The 22,660-nt window shown below is 35.2% G+C and overlaps 1 protein-coding gene across 6 annotated transcripts in view; it reads right to left on the bottom strand.

Annotated features, from left to right (window-relative positions):
* LOC143226138 (uncharacterized) overlaps positions 1 to 22,660 on the bottom strand; it is a 40,718-nt gene that overhangs the window by 5,892 nt on the left and 12,166 nt on the right. Inside the window, exons 1-2 of one of the 6 annotated variants that reach the window (XM_076456711.1) lie at positions 17,753 to 17,886; positions 7,631 to 7,775 (exon numbers count right to left, since the gene is read on the bottom strand). The gene's annotated coding sequence lies outside the window, so the exon portion shown is untranslated. Of the gene's footprint in view, positions 1 to 6,457; positions 6,595 to 7,630; positions 8,027 to 16,458; positions 16,543 to 17,752; positions 17,897 to 22,660 lie in introns of those variants that run through there. The other 5 variants (XM_076456710.1, XM_076456709.1, XM_076456713.1 and 2 more) reach the window with 5 other exon arrangements.

Here is a 22,660-nt window from a genome sequence, read left to right as displayed (position 1 = left end):
ACCTTTATGAAAGAGTACAGCATTAATACGTTACACACAGCTTAACAGTATATTACTTGAATAAAATAATTCCTATTTAACAAATAATAATGATCGCAAATAGAGTTGTTCATTTTGCTGCACCCGGCATGGCCAGGTGGTTAGGGCGCTCGACTTGTAATCCGAAGGTCGCGGGTTCGAATCCCCGTCACACCAAATTATACTCGCTCTTTCAGCCGTGGGGGCGTTATAATGTGACGGTCAATCCCAGTATTCATTGGTAAAAGAGTTGCTCAAAAATTGGCGGTGGGTGGTGATGACTAGCTGCCTTCCCTCTGGTCTTACACTGAAAAATTAGGGACGGCTAGTGCAGATAAGCCTCGTATAGCTTTGCGTGAAAAATTCAAAACAAACAAACAAAATGGTTTTGCTGACAAAACTACTAATTAACGTTCGCAACAAGTATTTCACGATTAAAGAACGTGCACAATAAAAATCATAGCAGGAAGAAGTCTTCTTTAACACTGAACATAATGGAATTATCGTCACTACATGAATATCCCAAATAATATATACTTTTAAAAACAGCTAAGACAAGACATAGCCATTGGGCAGTTGCTAACATCGATTAAAAAGTACCTGCGTAGCAGATATTACCTTAAAGAAACGAATTTGAGGGAAGAAGCGTCTCAAAAACAAGGGATGTTATTTTATTACTTTTCTGTAATTTATTTCAAATGCTTAGAATTAAAAAAGAGTAAATAGGTGTTCGTAGTTTTATTCCATTTAATAAAGTTACTTTCCACTTATACTTTAAAATTACTAATCTAATGTAATGTATACAACAATAACGTGAAAGTAATTCGAATACAAATATTAACATCAGAAATATAAAGTTTCGTTTGCAGCACTGCAGAAAACTACTGAAGCGTTTCGTTCATCATACGAGCTTGGCATGGCCTGGTGGTTAAGGCATTCGACTTGCAATCTTCGGGTTCGAATCCTGTTACCAAACACGCTTGCTCTTTCAGCCATCTGGGCATAAGGTTACGGTTAATTCCACTTTCGTTTATAAAAGAGCAGCCCAAGAGTGTGCGATAGGTGGTATTCACCATCTGCCTCAGCTCTAGCCTCTTGTTTATAAATTAAGGATGGTTAGTCTGATAGCTCTAGAGTACTTTAGCGCGAAATTCAAACAAACAAACAAGAAACTTATCATGATTGAAAAAACTGTTTGTTTGTTTGTTTATGTGATCAAATAAAGAGAGAAATTAAAATTACACTAAATGCTACTAGCATTGTACTCAAGGTTTGGTTTGAATTTCGCGCAAAACTACTAGAGGGCTATCTGCGCTAGCTATCCCTAATTTTGCAGTGTAAGACTAGAGGGAAGGCAGCTAGTCATCACCAGCCACCGCCAACCCTTGGGCTACTTTTTACCAACGAATAGTGAGATTGACCGTCACATTATAACGCCCTCACGGCTGAAAGGGCGAGCATGTGTGACGGGGATTCGAACCCACGACCCTCAGATTACGAGTCGAGAGTCTTAATCACCTGGCCATGCCGGGCCTGTACTCAAGACAACGGCCCTGAAAAGGCTAACAAGATCAACTAGTGTTATGTGACTGGAATACCACCAGTACCACTTGTTTGTTTTTATCAATTGCTAAAGAAGAGGTCAAAAATGTACCTGACCCTCCCAGGTCCTCAACGACCTAAAACCCGGTTTCGAATATACGGCGAACGAAGATCGTGTTTCAGTTTTACCGAGTTAGCAACTGTAACAACTATGTAACCTTGCACTGAAGAAACTTAGACAACTACGCGTTTTACCTATAGAATTGTTATACGTATATTTGTTCTCTCACTCTGAATCGTTGCATGAAGAGCATCCGGTTGACCTTGATGGGCTCTTCATAAATATATTTCCACCAATATTTGAGGCCAAGACCAGCGTTGGACTGTCTAATTTGCACATACGAAAGTTTGGAGTATGTTGAACGATATGTGATTCTAACTTTATATCTATCAATTCGCAGTTCGACAAGTTAACCATTTGGCCACGCCCAACCCAGTAATACGTATAGTATACTAATGTAGCAACATACGTTTCAATCACTACTAAGTAGCTACAATCTTTCTTGATTTACTTATGTGAAAGTGAAAAATATCTCCAATAACAAGCACATGCCAACTTCTAGTTATTTTTTAATCAAAGAAAACAAGTTCCGTATGATAAAAATAATAATTCATACAACATTATATAGATTATTTCTAAATTTGTTTTGTTTCTTTGCTTAAACATATAACTGCACCATGAAGTATTTGCTCTCCATGTGTCCATAACTGGAACCGAACCCTAAATTTTAACATCATAAGCCCCCAGGCTCTCCGCTGAGCCGCTAAGGAACAGTTAATTTGCAATGTTAAGGTAAACCAAATTATAGATTAATATCCGTTTTTTGGTAATAGCACATTACTAATAATATCAAAACACTCTCCAGTATTTGAAAGTTCGGCAACTTGTCTTTAACAATTCTTTGTTCCTTTTTTATTTTTTAAACATTTAGACCGCTAAAAGTAAGTAAATCAACGTGACGTTCCTATTAAAATTAAATTGAAAAACATGTAAATAATTGTATCCAAACAACCAAAGGTTCATAAATTGGGCATGTAATTTCAAATTTAACTTTGTCGGTGCTTATGTTTTTCTTTATTGTTATTATCAGCTGGGTTCAATTTATTTTTTCTTTCAAATTTCTAGTGTCATTACACGCGATAGTAATTCAAATTTCACGTTGTTGATTTAATTATACGTCAAAAAGAAAATCTTTACGAGGTTACAGTTCGAAGTTCTTTCTTGTAATATTGTGAATACATCATTGACTATCCATATTAATATCCGAAAGCACGTGAACAACAAAACCATCACAAAATAAATATTATATCGTTAAAAAAAATTCACTTTTTGTGTCCCATAATTACATTTCAACGTTTATTTAGTAATCAAATAATGGTATAGGATAATTTATTTTTCCGTGAATGATACAAATGATATTCCAACTGTTCTTTTTGTTTAAAAACAAACAAAAATCTGCCTTCAATATTGTTGCCTTTGTTATTTTAAAGGGAGAAAATAATAGTATATGTAATTTCAATAATTTATTTCTGTAAATCCACCATTTGTAATTCTTGGATTTTAACCCAAATAGCAAATGAACTGGAGTGGAGTAGGGTGAGATTAAACTTTAAAGACGCTAACACATGCGTTTCATTTGATGAAGTTTACCTACTGTAAATAGTCATACAGTTAAAATCATCAAAGATACCGTTGTTAAAATTGGCATGATATTCTCATGTTAACACTCCCTAGAAACTTTATTAGTTCACACGGCATGCGTTCGCGTCAGTAGACCAATAACTACTTAAACTATTTCGAATTTGAGTACCTATATTTCAATTTTAGTGTTTTGTATTGTTTAAAATAAGAAAGGCTGGTTGCTATGGAAATACGAAAACGTTAAAGTGTTAAAATTAGGACAACTGCAATTTTATTTTTGTTTATAATCACCTGCATTAAAACCTGGACAATAAGGGGGCAGTACATAAACACCAATATCTTCCATAAATAATACCCTCGTAAACACTGTTCAAAGTGGTGTGTCAGAGTAACATGACGAACGTCACGATTTAATCTGCTAAATAATAGCATTGAATCACTTTTTTACTACAAGAGAAACATGCATATAATTATAAATGCCGTGTATCAGCTAAACTAGGACTCGTGTAATGTTAACGATCTTATTAAGTGTTTAATTTTTTCATATGCATTACAGATAATGTACCGAAACAGAGATCACCCAAACCATGAGTAAAGGTGCGAACAATACTCAGTTATTAACTCACTTCTGGCACAGCAAGCAGTGCCTATGTAATGGTTTCTATCAGTGGAATGATGTGTAATTTGCATATTCCCCAATGACACACACACACACGTTTACACGCAATTGATATTTCTTAGCGCTCGTGTCTTTGTTAATAGAATAAGAGGTCGTATCATTCCTTAAACGATAAAATATGCTTATTCAACTTCTACGTAACTTTGAAAGGGGCGGAACCTTATCACTGCGTGAGAAGAGGGTTCGGGCTAAATATACGTGAGGAACAGAGAAAACTGTGTCGAAATCAGATACGTCTTTCTGCGTTAGTAAAGAATACTCGCAAAAACCAAAGATATTAGCCATTTATTACACCGCTGACCAGAAGCACAAATTAAAAAATATTCTATCAAATACGCTGCAAAATGCACATTTTTCTCTTATTCTACACCACACATTACGTATTCATTAAAATTGCTCATATAATTTCTGTAATCTTAAACCATACCTTTCATATATATATACACACACACACACACACACACACATATGAAAATCACCCAGTGATTTGTTTTTAACCAACAAGCATAAAATATCTATATTTGTATACGATTTGTTTTGAATTTCGTACAAAGCTACACAATGGTTATCTGCACTAACCGTCCCTAATTTAATAGTGTAAGACTAAAGGGAATGCATCACCACCCGCTGCCAACTCTTGGGCTACTCTTTTACCAACGAACAGTGGGATTGAGCATCACATTACAACGCCGCCACGGCTGAAAGGATGAGCATGTTTGGTGTGACGGGGATTCGAACATGCGACCCTCGGATTACGAGTCGGGTGCCTTAAGAACCTGGCCATGCCGGTCCTATTGTATAGAAAATGAGACGAAGAGAAACATCGTCACCAATGCCTCTTATCCCCTTTTATACACAGGCTTAAAACTAAAACTATTTAAATCTATTAATGAACAACATTTTATGGAATGTTTCTCTTTACTCTGCATAAATACCAATAAACATTTTCTTCTCAATTGATGAATAAGACAGGTACGACCTCTAGCAAGCATGTATATTTCATAAGATGAATTTGGTACGCAAAGTTCCTGCAGTTCTTTGAAATATCATTCACAGAATTGTCGTTGTTTGTTGTTCATATTACTCCGACTAAGCACATCGCGTGTTTGTTCGTTAGTTTGAAGTAACAAACCAAACGACGTGTTAAAAATATGAAATAAATTTCAAGAGCGGTATAATTAATCTGTATGTGTTTAATTTGTCAATATTTTAAACACCGACTTTGACAGTATTCTTAAAATGGCTCAAAATTGTGCATTAGTATGATTAATAGCCGTATTTAGCATACACCGAAAACTGACGAAAGAAAAAGCCAAGTTATTTTTCACTCATTTTATGGACAGCAAATACTACATACCTTAACACAGAAATATTACACAAACATTAATTTGAAGCTTTATAAAGAGGAAAAGCTTGTCTATGTTTCCTTCCTCAAAGTTTCTGATAACAGAATAATTCTTTTAACTTTTCAAGCATAAATTGAGTAATAGGAGTAATATTAAGCTATTTAAACACAAAGGAGTAATACGAGTAATTATTAGGCCTTTTATAGATTAAAGAATAATAGGAGTAATTATTCTAAGTTTTCAAGCATAAAATGAGCAATACTTAAAACCGGTAAACGTAAATAAGTAATGTGTAACTCTTCTTTTAACTTTTAAGCATAAAGTGAAAAATAGGAGTAATTATTAATATTTTAAAACAAAGGAGTAATACTATTACTTTGAAACTTATAACACATAAAGTAAATTAAACATTTTTTTTTAAAATATCTTAGACATGAATAAAACTAGTCTAACAGTAATTCATACTTTCAAAATAGAGAGCTATATGCCTCTTTTCACAAAACGTTTAAATATAGAATTGGAAAGTTGACTTCCTTTAAAATTTATATAGCAAGACCTACCACTAAGAATTGTCAAATAAAATATTTTGAATAAAATGAAGAGTTGTAAAAATAAACTTTCATGAGATAGAAACACAAGACTACATAAAATATAAATTAAAATAAGACAGACTTCTGTTTTATTTCTAAGCGCAGAAATGCACAATGGGCTGTTGCATTGGGTCCACCGTAACGATAGAAACCCAAATTTTACGTTATAATACGTCTATCTTAGATTAAGACAGTATGAAAATACTGAGGGCGTATAACAAGATAATCGGTATTTTGGAAAGAAAGTTTTTGGCAGGTCGTTAAACGTTACGATATCAGTGTTATCAATAATATTTGTTAAAACCCATGAAATATTAAAACACGAGATAAAATGTTAATTTGAAACTACTGAAATCGGAAACGTAAGACTATTAATTTAAAACATCAGAATAAATATAACATAAATATGTGAAGTAAAGTGTATAAATCTTTCAAAATACACCATCGAAGCTGGTGTACTATACAGTTTTTGATGTCTGAAATTTTCAAATAAAATATTAAAAAAGGAGATTTTTACATATCACCTCCATCGAGTTGATAGTACACGTAATAGATTTCCACGCTTAATTTTTATACTTACCTTTCTTAAGAAAGTCGGTCTAGAAAGAACTGGCAAAAAAAAATCAATCAACGATTTTAACGTACTGCTCATCCAGTACCTCTGTGTTACGTCTAACTAGCTAGCGCCACCATTTGCTCCAGAAACAAGACACCAAAATCTTTAAAACCTGTCTGCAGCTTGGGTGCCCTCTTCGAAACAGCAACCAATCATTTTCTGATTATTATCAACGTCATCATACTGTATGACGTTTACTTGTCAGCTGACGATATTTTCACCTACTTTCCAAATACACTCATTAATTGTATCTTTTTGTCTTCCAAGCGATTTTAGCTTTAAAATGGCAGACCTGACCAGTAGGAGATATAAACAACATTACTAATGCTCGGGACGATAATAGTGTACGTTAGATGTTAGTATATACATGTACGCATAGATCCCGTACACAAAGAAAAAGTATATTATTTTGTTGGTATAGCAAATGCAATACTCTGTAAACTATGGTTTCTGTTGTGTAATTATTTACAAAGTCCACCTTAAAAAGTATACTAATATTAATGCATTAAAATATTATAGTTTGAAAGATCTTACTTTATAGTTTTAATATCAGTGTTGGTGTTCATATTTCTTATGAAATATACTTCGACTAATTTAGCATGTATGTTTAAAAGGTATTATTTTTATTTTATTAATTAACGTATAAAAACAAAACCTGTAAAAGCTACCAGTTTGTGTGGTGTTTTATCACTTGTTTCAGATGAAACGTCATACCTGTTGACTACACTCAAGGAATCACTAGGACTATATCATTTCGTAATTGTAGAGATAACGCCTTATGTTTTATTGTAATCCAGAGAACCGGTTATTTTAACCCAAGATTTTGAAATATGCCAAAATTCATCCAATCCTAGATTCCGAAGTTTGCACGGATTATTTAAATTTGAAACAAATTGCGTCTTCATTTACGTCCTTCGGAATGGCATGTCTTATAAAGTTTAAGTGTTGGCAAATTATATCTACTGTGCTTATTAGTAATTATACGTTAAACAACTACAGGTATAACGTACAAATATAATAATACATTTAAATTGAGCAAGAGATTCAAGTGATAAATTCAACAATAACCCTAAAAACTAATTATCTACTTGAAAAAAAGCAAAACACAAAAAGATATACACTTTACGTTTTATTTACCATTTATGGTCTATTCGTCTGGAACTTTTGCGATGACTAACTATTCAAAAACGAGAAACTTCATCTAGGCAGTCTCCTAATAGGTGTGCCTCGTGAACTGACCACAAACTCGCAGTACTGGATATCACTCTGGTGAGAAAACGCCCTGTATAAGAGGACAGAATGTTAGGAAAAAAAATTAGCGATTCGTGGGAGGTATCGGAGAATTGAGGTCTATTCCAGTCTTCCCTACATATGAGTTTGCATGTATGAAGTCACCTGCTTCACCTGGCCTCCAGGGCTAACCTTTAACCTCAACGCAGATCATTGGTTAAGTTGCCGCACAATTTGTACATACACTTCCTTGCGCTCGTGCTCTCTCTTCTTTCGTCCCAAGTGTTCTGATTGCTGGCCTGCTATACCTGCCCATTTGTAGGGTTGGGATTAGCTAGTCTGATGCTCTAGGGCGGATCAGAAAAAGCGACCCACGCCATCATTACTTTCATGTTCTTCCTCACACCCGCCAAATCTCTTGAATCCCCTGCTTAGCCCTCTATTTTTTAAGACTGTGACCTTTGAAACAAGATCATGAAATGAAAGAGAGCGTTTATATTTTCCCTCTAATATTAAGTATATTGCCTCTACGTGCATGTATACTATATGCCGTTAAATTATATGATAACTGGTTGGTATTGTTAGTTTCTTAAAGCGCAATTTACCATAAGGCCAATTATAACAAATACCAATAGGTGGCCTCTCGGATATATTACCCGACAACTAGCCGAAAATATTCCGTAAATCAAAAAAATGTCAGGTAATATTTTTAAGAGACCACCTGGTGATACAAAGTGGCAAATATAGTGTTTTTACCTTCAAAAATAACATTTTGTAACTTGCAATAATTCAGTCTGTACATGTTTGTCATAAGTGAATGTGTAGTCACGGGAATTATGCCTAAATACGTTTCGACCCACAGCTAAATCCACATACCAGTTCTGTTATTTAAAACGACGATCTTTACTCTTTCCTTTTCCAATTTAAAAGATAAAACCACATACGTTTTCTTAACATCAAGAAATAGAAATCAGTGTTCAGTGATTTGTTTCTGATTCTACCTGAAGTTGAGAAACGCATCAGTAAACTACCCATATAAAAATATCAGAAAAAAAAGTATTATGTTTCTTACGTTTTGTTTATCTGTTTTAGAGCAAAACTACATTGTGCTATGACCACCGCGGGGAATCAAGAGTTATACGTTCCCTAGTGGGACATTACGTTTTGAAACAGACACCTCATAACGGACGCATAAACCTATTTAAAATGTATTTTATGGGGCTTGTGAAATTGTACGAGGTTTTTTTTTCTTTTCGTCTCATGAGTGTTTATTGCAATTTATACTAGTTTTAAAAATGGTTCCCGGTAAGACACCAGTAAGTCTTCGGATTTCCAACACTAAAATCAGAGGTTCGATTCCCTGTAATAGACACAGCAGCTAGCTTAAAGTGGCTTTACTGTAAGTAAGTACACACACACACACACAGACTTCAAAAATCGGTATGAAGAACAACTATTCTCCGGTTAATTGTTGTGGTATGAAATATTTTACAAACAAACTGTTTTTAAACAAATGGAAAAGTTCGCTACTTAAATTGTGCAAGTTGCGAATATGGATGAAATCTTATCTCTGGACTTAAACACTTATTTTATTATCTTCTGAAAGAAATGAATGAAACACGAACACATGAAAGGTTTTACCGCTGTGAATCGTAATTTACATTTTTTACACTTTCTAAGGATTACACCCTGTATTAACATACACAAGTTTAATAAAACAGGTACTTCAGTGCATGAATGTAACACTTTCAAACTTTCTGCTTTAAAAGTCACAAGGCGTACGACCTTCGACCTTAGGTGTGTAATTCACTTTTAGCGCCAAGCTCAAGTCCTTCTAGTGAATACGTAATACATTTTGTGTAATATGGGTGGTTACATTTAATACTTGGTATAAACTGTCTGTCAACAGGTAAAATTTGTGTAGCGTTTACAAAAAGTTTGTTCGTTTGTTATTAAGCACAACACCACACATTTGGTAGTCTTTGTTGTGCTTATCACGAGTATCGAAACCCAACTTTAAAGGTTATAAGTTTTCCGACTCACAGCTGAACTTGACTAAGTGTTTCGCTAGCAGTTAAAATGAATCACAACATTGGAAAACCTCTGTAGTTTTAACAAACACAGATGGTTAACTCTTCTAATGCCCAATCCGGTGGTGTTTTATGTACATACACGTTAATTCCATCCAAGCCTAATTGTTAGGACAACTTAATTTTCAATTTTTCGGGTCGTGGGTTCGAATCCCGTTACCAAACAAATTCGTTCCTTCAGTAGCGAGAACTTTTTAACTTGATGGCTAATCTCACCGTTCGTTGGTAAAGAGTAGCCTAAAAGTTGGCGGTGGGTAGTGTTGAGTAGCTGTCTTCCCTCTAGTCTCTTACTTCTAAGTTAGAAACCGCTGGCACGGATAGCTCTCAAGTAGCTTTGCGCGAAATTCGAAAAATAAAATTTCATACATCGTATACTTCTACAGCAGGTGTATAATTCTTTTAATTAAAATTATTAAAGCAAGTGCCATGTTTATTAAACACCGCGAAAAGTTGCTTATGGTCTCGAACTTTTCTTAAGTCTCCCAAAACAAAACATTTTGTGTCAGTGGCAGTTTTAATATCACACCCGTTTTTGTTTCCTTGTTCATGTTTGACAATTTCCTAAACATCATTAACACGTATCTTGATGTACGCGACTTTCAACTTAAGGATATTAAAACGTAATTATTTTCTTTACGAATTTCGAAACCAGCTTTAATATGCTTCAAAATAATATCGATTTTACTCAGCAATAAACGACAAAAATGGGTATCATGGTATCCATTCGAACAAAATTAATATTCCTCACATTTCGCAATACCCTAAACCGAAGGAAAACTAAGAGTCAAGTAGGAATATTTCTGTGATAATTACAAATTAGAATTATTAAATTCTATAACCAATATAAATACATGGAGCCGTGACTTGAATGAACGCAGGAATCCTTAGCTAGTAACATCACTGGTTTGTGATGGTCTTGTTACGAAACGATAAGTTTGATTTGTTTTGAATTTGGCGTAAAGCTACACGTGGGCTATCTGTGCTAGCCATCCCTAATTTAGCAGTGTAAGACTATAGGGAAGGCAGCTAGTCATCACCACCCACCGCCAACTCTTGGGCTACTCTTTTACTAACGAATAGTGTGATTCGCCGTCACATTATAACGCCATCACGGCTGAAATGGCGAGCATGTTTGGTGTGACGGTGATTCAAACCCGTGACCCCCTAATTAATTACGAGTCGAATGCCTTAACCACCTGGCCATACCGGGTCCGAAACGGTAAGCAGCAAGCCAGTTGACAATAGTAGTTGTTTCCCCTTAACTTTTAGAATGAGATCTCGAATCCCAGGGATGGTATTTATAATGATTGTTGAGATATTATTTAGCTAAAACACAATGCGATAAACTTATGACAATCATATTCTGGGATTATAAAACCATTGAATCGATCAGTTTAATTACTAACACGGCATACAGTGCAGACTACAACTTTTGAACAAATTTTCCACTTTCCATTACCACTAAAGTAAGAAATATTAATATCCATCCACTACATGAATATATGTATCAAATACAAAGGGGTCGTCTACTTGTCCTCATTCTTGACAGTATTTAGGCAGGCTATTAATTCCTGACCCTCTGAACATTTATGCAGCATATTATCAGACACTCGGTCGACTCTGAAGACTGTGATGACTTCGAGTGGAAAGTTGAAGTGAATTAACCTTTAGGCCTGTGTTAGTATATCTAAGCGGTTCCAACATCAACCTTTACTGGCTCTTTCCTCATATCACGTCAAGGCTTCTTCACGGTCTTCTCATAACTATGTGAAAGAAATAATTTTTAAACTTAACTGGCAGCCAGTCTGCAATGTTCTTAAAGTTTATCCGCATGCTTCTCGTGCCGTAAATCTTTTTAACAAACAGCTAGGCTTAACGGGGTCGAAGCCATACACCTGCAGAGCCACGGACCGTCGCAGATTCGTAAAATTTACACATTATATATGGACGCCAGAATAAGGAATTTCAAGCCATATAATATACATAAAAGAAACACACGAGACAAGGGTGACCCCTGCTTAGTAGGTTCCTTAGCTACGTCGACTGCAGATAAAGCCATAAATACTATAAGCCGTCTACACCAAGGAACGTAAAACAACCAGCTTGACGTGTGGTTCAGGCCTTCCACACTTTGGTGCTGCTGCTTCAGCAATTGAAGGACAGTATTCCAAGGGCGACTAGTAGTTTATTAGAGAAACGAAGACTGAATGACGCTTAACAAACAATATATGCACCAGTTTATTAAAATATGAAGAACGTATGAAACACAAAATGGGCCTAGCTGATTTCACAGTAATATGTTAAACGCTTTTTCGAGTCTCACGTTCTCTACGGATGTTTCAAGGCTGATTTTCTATATTCAAAACAAACACGTAATCTAATATCTATATACACGCATCTAAATTACTTTTACCAACTGTAACTTAAAAGCACTCACCATTTTGTTCTGCCCCTATTTTGCTTCCAATATATTTATTTTCCTGGTTGTGTATAGCCCCCCCCCCCCAGTGGCTCAACGGTATGTGTGCGGACTTACAACGCTAAAAACCGGGTTTCACTACCCGTGTTGGGCAGAGCGCAGATAGCCCATTGTGTAGCCTTGTGCTTAATTCAAAACAACAACAACTCGTTGTCTATATGATTTTGACTGATATAAAGCCAAATATAGTTATAACGTTATTCCATTACTCTTGCGGATTCTTTTGGATTATCTGCTAAAAATAATGAAATATAAAGTCCATGTAACAATAATATATTAATTTATATTTCCTTTAACATTGGCTACTGCTGCGTTCATCTATAGGCCTAACTTCAAATACAAACATTTCAATAAAAACTGTAACTACCGTAGGCCTAATTCATTAATAACACTAAACATAAATTTACTTGATTTATAATAAATATTTAATAACTTGCTGATTAGCTCACAGAAGCATTAATTCATTTAGTTGATCAACATATACTCCATGATCAAACACTCAAAATTCTTACGCGATCATTTGGTTATTGTATTTATAAGGAAATCTCACTTCTACCAAATGAACTTTCCGGATTCTATGACTGCTGTCAAGAAAGTTCTCGATCTTAACGCCAAATATTCCCGAGCAAACATTGGAATTATAGCTTACAACAGTATATGCAAATTATTTTGTGAATCACTTATAACCCTTCAGTTCCATCCTACACAACGCACGTAAGTTAGGTTAATAATAAATTTCTTGTATTTGTTATTTCTTTTATTTTACTTCTATTTTTTATTTACTGTTGAAAAAAAAAGGTATTCTTAAGGTTGAAAAGTTATACGTTGTATGGTAAACGTCAAAGTGAAGAATGAGGGATCTTTGAACGACATTTTAATTCTTTAATCATTTCAGTAGGCTTGCAACTGTGGTTTTAAAATTGAGAACTATTAGGGGTGGTGATAGATTTTTCTCGAGGACAGGGTCGAAATAGGCTGGACAAAAAGTTAAAATATTTCTTAATATTTGTTTCACAAGTGTATGTAATAGTGTTAAATATTTTTAGCGTTACTTGTTTGTTTGTTGGTTGATTTATTGAATTTCGCACAAAGCTACTCACGGTTTTTGTTTGTTTTAGCGCAAAACAACATAACAGTATATCTGCATTCTGTCCACCAGGAGGAATCAAACCCCAAATATTGGCGCTGTAGCTACTCAGAAGATATCTTCCTTAGACGCACTAACTTTCAAGTAACAAATCGAAAGGAAGACAACTAGTCAACACCACTTGCAGCCAGTTTTTGGGACACTTTTATTCAACATATAGTGAGATTAAACGCCACATTATGACGTTCATACGACTGAAAGGGAAAATATGTTCGGCGAATAGTTCAGATGCTGCGATTCACAAATTACGAGTCGAGCACACCAGGTCTTTGTATGTAAAATGACAAAAGCATCGATTTCACTGAAAACTAGAGTTTCGTTTGTCAGAAAGGAATTGTGTTTTTCTCATAGCAAAGCCACATGGGCTATCTGCCGAGTCCACCAAGGGGAATCGAACCCCATGATTTTAGCGTTGTAAATCCGTAGACTTATTGCTGTACCAATGGGTAACCTATTAGAAATGAATGATAAAGGATAAATCATTTATTTTGACACCAATGACTGATTTTAGTTACAATAAAGTTTGTATAGTGATAACAAAAATTTTGAAAATTCTTTGTAGAAAGCGTAAATTTAGTTTTTTCTGTTAACAGAACAAAAATGTTTACGGAGTTTGCTACTATATTTTTTTCATGTATTCTGACAACTATGTCCAAGTTCTTGACGTTTTGTACAACGTACACTGCAAGTAAGTATGTTTTATTCCTCGTTTTTAAAATTCATAATGGTATATCCTTGAAAAAAAATAGATAGCCTTCTAGTAGCTTTGTGCGAAATTCAAAAACAAACAAATCCTTGAAAATAAAACATGAAAAATACTGTTGTTTACGAATGTTTTCCGTTTCAGTACACAAATGCTTACTGAACGTTTGATTTGTTTATTTGTTTGTCATTTTGCGCTAAGTTACTCGAAGCCTTCTGTGTTTGCTGAATGTAAATAACAAATTAAACAGTTTGATTTTACTAGTCTAAAATATAAATTTTATTGTTTAATTTGTATTTAATCTCATAGCTACAGAAGAGGCAGTATGCACTGTGTCCATTTCTAATATCTAAACCCTATGTTCAGAGTTATTCGCCTTCAAGCTTACTATTAATACACCAGTAGATATTTATTTTACACGCTTTTAATTACAAAAATTAGATATATTTGTGACAATTAGTGTCAGCTAACTCTGAAACTTATCGTTAGGGTTTACTTACAAGATAACGAAACAACTTCGGTATGGCTTGAAATCTAGACATACAACTCAACGATAGGAGAGTTTTCTTACGACATTTTCATGAATATCAAATTATCATTATTATTAATAGTTCAATACTCAACAACATATTCATAGCGTAAATAAAGAAGTAGATTTATTGATCCATTTTACTTAATTCATTCGGCACAGTCCTTACCTTTACAAAATCTCAAAAACTTCTGATAATCAAACAAAATTGATGTAGTTTTGTAAGCGCCATCTATCTGTTGGTATATAAAATATGCGATGTACTTCTTGTCAGTATTACAGGATATACAAAAGGTGTTAGTTGTTTATGAAAATTCACACAAAACTACTCAAGAGATACCTGGTCACTTGTTTCAAAGTAATAAACTAAAGGGTGGCAGTTATACCATACGACCCATAGCCAACTCTTTGGGTATTCTTCAACAACGAATAATGTGATTGACTGTCATTTTACAGCGCCCCCACAAATGAAAGATCTAGCATGTTTGATACTTGTTTTAAACAGAATACTGCGTCCCGGCATAGCCAGGTGGGTTAAGGCGTTCGACTCGCAAGCTGAGGGTCGCGGGTTCGAATCCCCGTCGCACCAAACATGCTCGCCCTTTCAACGTTATAATGTGCGGTCAAACTCATTATTCTTTAGTACAAAAGTAGCCCAAGAGTTGGTGAAGGGTGGTGATGACTAGCCGCCTTCCCTCTAGTCTTATACTGTTAAATTAGAGATGGCTAGCGCAGATAGGCCTTGATTCGCTTTGCGCGAAAAACAAACAAACAGACAGGGTACTGCATCATGCTTTAAACTACTCAAGCCGAAAAGCTGGACAATATGGAAGTCCATAGTTCACAACCGTTATCCCACTTTAAAGAAAAAAAATCGCTTTCTGCACTTTGAGGAACTATAAAAAAATTAGGGTAAAATTCCACTATTCAGTTTGACAATAATACCTTAAGAGGTTGCGGAGTATGAAATTGGCTAGCTGTTATATCACTTCAAAATTAGAAACGAGTAGCTTTGCGACAAAAATTGAAAAAAAAAACAAAAACATTTACTCTATCATAAATTAACTAATGCACGATTATGAAATATCGTTCCAATGGCCTTCCTCACAATTTAGCCAAGTCAGCTGTAAATTTTGCGCTTTACCTTTTCAGTTTGACGCCAATACAGTCTTAACATTCGTACTGGGGACATTGCGCAAGCTAAGACATGATTACAAGTGTTCCACCGACCTCTCTCTTTCAATTACACTCGCTGCACAATTAGAATCACGATCATTCTTCTAGATTAAACCATGTTCTACAGTCCTTGTTGCCGAGAGAAGGACATTTTAAATAATATTCTACTCATATCTTTCAACAGTCATGGGCCCATCAATTCCCAATAAATCTCAAACACCACTGATTCCCCCGACCTCCCAACCAGTGCTTCAAATTAGTTGTATGATAATCGGAAAACTATTATGCCCTCAACCATTTAATAAATTACTCTTGTTAAATAATTTGAATTTATGTAAAAGCACGTTCCTCTAGCTTTGGTCAGCCCATTATTTGAAGCCTGATGCTCATTTGTGCTCCTTCGGTTTATTCACTTTTGCAGAGAGGCCTCTAATATGGACCTTACTGTTCCAGATGGAACATTCGCACGTATACTTACAGCCGAGCAACTAGATAAATTGTTGTATATCATATAAGAACCATACCAAAAGTTACGTTGAATTATTATTTAAAATTTTTACTTTCTTCATCGACAACTTCTGTTATCTGTTTAGAATTTCTAAACTACTTACACCCCCTGCACATTAAAATTTTCTTCCATTTGTTTAAAGAGAACCAAAACTTTCAACACGTGTGTAGCCTAAAAGACACTCATTCATCACCATATTACTGATAGGAATAGCATCATTGTATGTACTTTTATTGGCATTATGTTGGGCTGCCACTGTCTGATAGGTTGGAAGACAGCCAATCAAAATATAAACTATCAGCACGTGACTGTACTCTGGTGCAGTTCAATTTCAAAAATAGAGAAGTCATTGCATTCACACTTCCTATAACAATTTCCAGTTTTCTGTATGTGTTAGAAAGTTACGAATTAAAGCAATTTTTAGATTTAAAGGTAATTTAAAAACTAGCTTTATTTTCACCATCTTGGTCATTCTTTTGTGAGACATTTTAAGGATAATGTAATTAGGAATTATTTAATACTTATAAATATGTACTTACCAGACATCTAAGCTTTAAAAAAGCACTTTTACCAAACATCGCCACCCACCACTACAGTTACTATTTTCCCACTTTTTATATCAGAAAGTTTCCTTGGAAAAGCATCAAGCACTCATAGCGTACTCTGCATGCACAATAACTAGAGATGTATTAATATAAAAGAATTATTTAAAATGTTAATTTTTAAGAGCACCTCTGTGTAGTCTTCAGGTATGATCCTGTGATTCGATCATGAAGCATTACTAGTTAAATAACGGGTATAAAGTATTGGCAAAATGGCCTAACCTCTTGCCTGTAGAGGAAAGGGTTTACAAAGAAAGGAAATATTAAAAAAGACGTAACATTTTAATTACATAGATTGCTAAAATTGGATTTTCCTGTTAAATTCATCCGTAAATCACAACATTTAATGCAAAATCTCATGATTTTAAATACGATTAATTATTAATGTGCTGGGCAGATAAAATTAGTCGTGGATCGACTGCAGCCCGCAATCTGCCCGCCAAACAGACAACCTGGCTTGTACATCTGGACTAACTTGCGTAAAAAAATTCTATTTATTTATTTTTCCAACTGTTTCGATCTTCTGAAAACAATAATATTCAGGTGAAAATATGCAATTCTTGTCAAGATACTTTTGCAGTTCATAACTTAGTTACTAAAACCAAACTAGTATTTATAATATTGTTAAACATCCAGGAAAGAAAAACAAAAAAGAGAGGGAAAATGTTACATAGACATTTCACTCTCTATTCGGAATTTTCGTTAACAAAATACTCTGAACTTAATTTTACGACCTCGGCATCACTAAAGCCGAGCTGTAATTAAGCTGAAAAGTGTTATTTCTCGCACACTTACACTGGATCATACACTACCCTCCAGAAATAACCTTCTGACATCCCGTCTACACAATAAACATAGAAGTCCCAGGCAGCCCAATGACCCGGACGCCTGGTGGCGAAAACGGTAATCCCCAAGCAAAAAGAAACAAAAAACATCGTTCGGCTTTATAATAAACCCCTCATTAATCTGTCGCTTTTGCTTCTCTTTTTATCCTCTCTTATCTATCGCTCTTATGTCTTTAGATACTCGGGCGGCTAACCCATTGCGTAGAGGGAGTGTAGGGAATTTTGAACGCTATGAATACCAAATGAAACCTAATTTCTTAAGTTTGACCTCAGATTTTACGTTTTGTAAATTAAAGTACATATTCCTTCGAAAAAATGGTATGTCATGTAGGACAACCTATTATGTGACTTTCGTAATTGAAATATATATCGTAATTTATGTTTTGAACAGATGTTAAACTTGCGTAATTAAAAAAATGAGTACGAAACAGTCAAACTTTGTAACAAGAAAGTGCCCTGGTGGGTTACTATAAGTTTGTTTGTTTGTTTTTTGGATTTCGCACAAAGCTACGCGAGGGCTATCTAAGCTAACCGTCCCTAATTTAGCAGTGTAAGACTAGAGGGAAAGCAGCTAGTCACCACCACCCTTCGCCAACTCTTGGGCTACTTTTGTACTAAAGAATAGTGGGATTGACCGTAACATTATAACGCTCCCACGGCTGAAAGAGCGAGCATGTTTGGTGCGACGGGGATTCGAACCCGCGACCCTCAGCTTGCGAGTCGAACGCCTTAACCCACATGGTCATGCCGGGCCCTACTATAAGGTTATAGAAATACAATAATAAAATACGGAGTTCAGTTCCCTGCGGTGGAAATAGCACAATTACGTCACTGTGTGTTCTTCTTTCCCCTGGTGGGATAGCAGTACGTTTGGATTTACAACGGTAAAATCAGGTGTTCGATTCCTCTCGGTGAACACAACAAATAGCCCGATGTAGCTTTGCTATAAGATTGTTGTTGTTGTTGTTTGTTATTAAACACAGAGCAACACAAAAGGCTATCTGTGCTCTGTCCACCATAGGTATCGAAACCCAGTTTATAGCAGTGCAAATAGGTAGACATACTACTGTGTCACTGGGGGGCTTACTATAAGAAAACACAAACACAGTGTAGCCTTGCACCAAAAACATTTATCAAGAAAAACAAAATAACTAATGACTTACTGGGCTTGATACAACCTTAAGATACAGACGAGTGATGACAAGTTCTCATAAAAAAAAACATCATAATGATCATAACCATATTATGAAGAGATAATCTCTCTTATTCCATCTCCGTTTGTTTCTTCTAGGTATCCTCGAACTATTTCAATCCTTTGGAGCTTCAGAATATCTGTTTGGTTCAGTATATTTGTAAAAACCTACACCAACTGTCATCCCGAATTTCTAACCGATTGACTAGAGCAGCGGTTCTCAATCTGTGGTTCGACAGCTCCCTGCAGGTGGTATGTTAAAAGTTGCATGATTACAAAAAATAAGCAGCAGTATAGTGTATACATCCTCTTATGGTGTAAAAAATAAGTAAAAATAAGATGCTGTTCTTGAATAAAAAAAGATTTAGAACCATTGGACGAGAGGAAAGGCAGCTAGTCAACAACACCCACTGCCCTCTCTTTCGTTTCTCTCACATGACAGAATAATAGGTTTTGACCACTCTTTGGCATACCTACAGCCTCAAAGTGAAAAATGTGTTTTTGTGGCAACGGGATAAGAGCCAAAAATCATTGGATTCAAAATCCGAGCACACCAACCTCTTATCTACAAAACTGTAGTGAAAGTGTTTAAAGCATGAATGCTGTAATTACAGCTATTTTACTACATCTTGTAATAGTAACTTCCATCTCTCGAACCAACTAGTTCCCACATACAAAAACTAGTGTGAAGATTTTTATATACATTATTTACAGGAATTGTCAATGTATATCTGTTGGAAATTAATTGTTGTTTTTGTGTTGCAATTTTTTTTTCAACTCCCACGACTACGATTGAAAGGGGCCATCCTCACTCACATCTTAAGTGACCTGGTTTGGTCAGGTGGTTAAGGCATTCGTTTCGTAATCTGAGGGTTGCGGGTTCGAATCCTCCTCAAACCAAACATCCTCACCCTTTCAGTTGTGGGGTTATTATAAGGTGACGGTCAATCCTACTATTCGTTGGTGAAAGAAGAACCTAAGAGTTGACTCGCGCAGATAGCCCTCGTGTAGCTTTACGTGAAATTCACAAAACAAGCAAACACATCTCAGGTTAGTATTTCAGAATAAAAACTCAAATTACTACATTTTTACTCTCTCGCAAAAAAAAAAAAATACTTAACAGGTCTTATCTCTTAATCTTAGGATGACCACTAGCTGGTTGCACTTTTCATTTGTCTGTGATAAGTTAGTTTTTGTATCACCCAAGAATAAGATCCTTCCTGGAAAACTGGGTAGCAATTTGTCTATAGTATTCTTTTTTTTTTTTTTTATGTTCCCCAGAGCTAACTAACAAAAACTGGTAACAAGATGCCTTATAACAATTAAAACTAACTTGTGTATGTAAATCGTAAATTTAATTGTATTGATATCTCTAACTCATTGAATGTAATTTTCATCATTTTTAATCATAATATCAGTTTAACTCCAGTTTTTTAACCTATTCTTAGTATATAAAAATATCTATATCAATTTACTTTTCTAGATAAGCATAAATATGTAAAATATTAAATAATGTAAGATGAATTCTGAATTTCGAAAATAGCGATCTGGATTTGAATCTGTGCTATATTTCGAAATATTCTCCCGACTTTACGTGCATTATATTAAACCTGGTTAGGCCGGGTGGTTAGGGCACCCGATTCGTAATCTGATGATCGTGGATTTGAATCTCCATCAGACAAAAGTTGCTCACCCTTTCAGAAGTGAGGGGTTTATAATGTGACGGTAAATCCCACTATTCGTTGGTATAAGAATATCCCAAGAATTGGCGGTAGGTTGTAATGACTAGCTGCCTTCTCTCTAGTCTTACACGGCTACATTAGAGAGGGCTAGCGCAGATAGCCCTTGTGTAGTTTTGAGCGAGTTTCAAAAAGCAAACAAAACATTATATTATTGCAATTAATCCCTTAGTGTATATGGCAGATGTTGAGGTGCTCTGGTCACTAGTTCAGAATTAGGGACGAGGGCATATAAGTTCAGTAGCTTTGTAATACATACAAGTTGCAAATACAAACTAAGTTGAATTTTCACTTACCTAGCTTAACATGTCTGTATTTGTAACCTATATTTTATGACCAAGAAATTGGCATGTGCTGGTAGTTAGGGCACTCATCTCGCCCTTTGCGAGTTATGAGATCGAATCCTTCCAGCGAACATGATTGTCCTACCAGATGAGGAGGCGTTTTAATGTAACGGTCAATTCCACTATTAGTTGGCAGAAGAGAGCCTAAGAGACGGTGGTGAGTGGCGTTGGCTAGTTGCCTTCCCTCTAGGCTATCGCTTCAGAGTAACAGACGGATAGCGCAGATAGCCTTTGAGTAGTTTTACATGAAATTTAAAAAAAACATTTATATAAGCATGCAGAAGTAAGTTGCTTTACTATATTTGCGGCTGTCAGATTTGGTTTGGAATTCGCGCAAACCTACATGAGGCCGGGCTATCTGCACTCGCCGTTCCTAATTGAAAAGTAAAGAACTAGAGGGAAAGCAGCAAGTCATCACCACTCACAACCAGCTCTTGGCCTACTCTTTTAGTAACGAATAGTGGGATTGATCGTAACATTACAAAGCGCTCACGGCTCAAAGAGCAAGCATATTTGGTAGGATAGGGACTTAAATCCGCGGCCCTCAAATTGTGAGTCGAGCGCCCTAACCACCTGAATGTGCCGGGCCGGCTGACAGGTTGAAATTTCAAGAAAGAAAGAATGACAAAACAAACTGTTCTAAAGAAAATGGATCCATTAATCACTTCTGTATCAACTTAAACAGAATATTTTGATTTTCGTTTTAATCGCAAGTTAATTTTCACATGATATTATCCCATAGTTAAATAATGGAAGCTTTACAAAATGTACTTTCAGCGAGTTACATCTTCCTTTGCACTTGCAGTTCATTTAAACATTATGTAGGAACTAACTTGAGGTTATTGTTCTAGCCTCTTTGGTAATACACGTTTATGAATTTCCAACAAGTTGTATTACTTCTTTTCCATCTAAAATATAACGCCTAAGTTAATTACTTTTCCAGTAAATGATATACATAAGTCTATGTACGGAATTAGTTCAGGTTTTGTAATTGTCGCAGAGCATTTAAATAATTATTTTCATGGTTTAACGTTCAAGTTTGCTTCATTGCTTACGTGCTATGTTATTGTGATCACGACTAAAAAACGTTTACTTATAATATAAAACTAATATTTTGTCTGGTAGACAGGGAATACCTTTATGGAATTATTGTGCGTTTCGTAAACATTCACTGTTTGTTATTTATACTTATAAAAGAGCTAAATTAATATCTTTCAGTAATTTTTGCCAAATGGACGATTTTTAGTTACAAAACCATTACCTTTGTTTTTAGAATTCAATTTAAATAGTTAGCACGGACTGAATATATAGATACTAATTTGAAAGTAAATAAGGTGTAATACGCCAAAAGACGTCTTATCAACATCGTTAGCTATTTTTTGTTTATAATTTACAAGAAAGTTAGGATTTCGCATTAATTTTTGTCTGGAATTACACGATTGTAATAAACCGTAAGTAGATCAATATGCAAAAATTAACAGAAAATGTATTTCCTTCTCTGTTTTTCCCAAGTGGCACAACGGTATATCTGTGGACTTACATAACAACCCTAGAATACAGGTTTCGATACCCATGGTAGACAG

The sequence above is a fragment of the Tachypleus tridentatus genome, chromosome 9 (genome assembly GCF_004210375.1).
Source record: "Tachypleus tridentatus isolate NWPU-2018 chromosome 9, ASM421037v1, whole genome shotgun sequence".
Taxonomy (NCBI): domain Eukaryota; kingdom Metazoa; phylum Arthropoda; class Merostomata; order Xiphosura; family Limulidae; genus Tachypleus; species Tachypleus tridentatus.
The sequence above is the reverse complement of the archived record's forward strand: the minus strand, read 5'-3'. Positions and strand labels throughout refer to the sequence as shown.